General features: G+C 38.9%; 1 protein-coding gene across 2 annotated transcripts in view; it reads right to left on the reverse strand.

Annotated features, from left to right (window-relative positions):
* The window catches only part of FOXJ3 (forkhead box J3), a 221,874-nt gene that overhangs the window by 51,296 nt on the left and 168,224 nt on the right, over window positions 1-2,354 (reverse strand). The window lies entirely within an intron of this gene.

The following is a 2,354-nucleotide window of genomic DNA, read 5'->3' on the forward strand; positions in this document are numbered from 1 at the left end:
ACATTCCATGTCCCAATCACCAGTGTCTGCTTACAACTGTTCCTCTTCATTCCTGTAGTGTTAGTCTAAAAGTTGGCTATTTTTGTTTTTAAGCCATTTAGACTGCGAGCTCCAGCTACTTTAAGTGTAAACACAAGGACTTGCAAATTAGCATCAGTTGTGGGACTAGGGTAAGTGAAGAAGTGATTTTCACACTAAGCAGCAAGACTTGAGGCGAGAAAGACTTGAATTAAGACTTGAGGCGAGAAAGACTTTTATTAAGACTTGAGGTGAATGAGGCTTGTGGCAACAACTCTGGTGCGAGGGAGATCCTGGTGATGACGAGACTGGCAGTACCGTGGAGAAACTGTAGCAGGGTGTGACCTGAGCTTATTGCATTTGGTTTGGCCACAGGTGGATTTTTGCTGTTCTTGCCTTTAATGATGGAAGGAAAAGCTGCTTGCTGAGTTAAAACCGGAGCCTGGACTAAGGAGTTGTGCCTTGAAATTGTTGGGCTAAAACCTGGACTTATTTTGGGTGATATTTTTTGCCTCCTTGACTCTCCAACTTCCTTTCCTAATAAACTCCATTGTTGATACCATAACTGGGAGTCAGCAATAAATAAACCAACTTCTTTCTGCCGGTGGGGCTCTACAGGCACTATAGGACTGATCTAGGGCTTCTGATTTGCTTTCTGCTCTGAGGTGGTGAGGGACTATGTTTTTTATCACTCTCTTTGGCCCTTTCAGAAAGATACTCATGGTCCTATGACTCCATGTTTTGTTTCCTCCTCTTTAGACAATTCCCCAATACAACAAAATCTCACAGTTTAGGAGGCTCCAAGTCCAAATTCCAGGCACTAGCTCTAGAGAAAGGCTTTCTCAGTAGTTCAGCAGGAAGGTGCTTCTAATATGAAAAACTTTGATTGTAATTTTTATCTCTTCTATTCTGTGAGTTTCTTGGGGAAAAAATAAAATCTATTTGCCTATGTATGACCTAAACACACACAGGAAAGAAATCAGTAAATGCCTTGAGTGGATACTGGCTGCAAGTTAAGTCTACTGAGATTTTTGTCTTCCTAGTTTGATGACTGCCAAAACTATTTATTTCCTTGCATTGAAAAATGAAAAATGTTCTGAGTGAAATTTTGCAGAGTTCCTTTCAAAGTGTTACTTCTGGCACCATGTTCACTTAAGTTTTTCGGCACATCTTATTTTCCAATGCCTTTTGCTATTTGAGAGGTAGGTGAAAGAGGTAGTGCGGTTGGGGTATTTTATATAGATGGCTCTGTGTCTAGGGCAGAAAGGTTGGTCTGATATTAGTATTTAATCATATCTTTGAAAAGTGAGTAATGCTAGCTTCTCTAAATACTTAATTCACTTGGTCATGTATTCCTAGCAGTAATCTGCCTAAGGGTTTCTTAATCATCACTTTTATGTTCAAATCCTCAACATCTCTTGATTGAGAATATGCAGTGTTGGGTATTTTTTATTCTAGTCTTTCTACTTCTCTATTCAAATTTGGCATAACAAGAGATGATTTTAAAAAAATTAAATACAGATTCCTAGGTCTAATCCACAAACGACAAAGTAACTGATATGATAGGTTTGCAATGTTATCCTGAGACTTCTGTTATTAACAAGCACACAGACAGGACACAAACACACAGGCAAAAACACCCAACTTCCCTAAGTGATTCTGAGGAATTCATTCCTTGGACTTGTTTTGGGAAGAATCATTATACTTCAGGTGCCAATTTCAAATTTCTAAAATAAAAGTGAGGGAGTAAGAGACAGATTATAAAAAGTCCAAGTGAAATTCAGATCAAGAAAGAAAGGGTGAAAGCTAGAGAGAGAAGGTAAGAGCAAGAGTGAAAGCAATTATGGGGATGAGTTGGAGAGGTATAGGATTTTAAGGTGTTCATGGTCTAGTAAAAGAAACAGATCAAAACAACTATGAGGTATTGTCTCACCCCAGTAAGAAAAGCAAAATTCAACAAAGTAGCAAACAACAAATAGTGGCGAGGTTGTGGAGAAACTGGAACCCTTATTCACAGTTGGTGGGAGTGTAAAATGGTGCAACCACTCTGCAAAGCATTATGGTGCTTTCTCAGAAAGTTGCAAAGAGAAATAACCATTTGACCCAGCAATTCCACTACTGGGAATATACCCTTAAGAAACTAGAACTGCCACTCAAGCAGATATATGCACACCCAAATTTATCGCTGCTTTGTTCACAAGAGCAAAGAATTGGAAACAACCAAGTGTCCATCAACAAATGAATGGATAGAGAAGCTGTGGTATATTGACACAATGGAATACTATGCTGCATTGAAAAACAAGGAACTTTTCAGCAGGAAGTAGCTAAGAGAATAC

The sequence above is a fragment of the Elephantulus edwardii genome, unplaced genomic scaffold (assembly GCF_000299155.1).
Source record: "Elephantulus edwardii isolate Elephantulus edwardi_28Jun2011 unplaced genomic scaffold, EleEdw1.0 scaffold00049, whole genome shotgun sequence".
Taxonomy (NCBI): domain Eukaryota; kingdom Metazoa; phylum Chordata; class Mammalia; order Macroscelidea; family Macroscelididae; genus Elephantulus; species Elephantulus edwardii.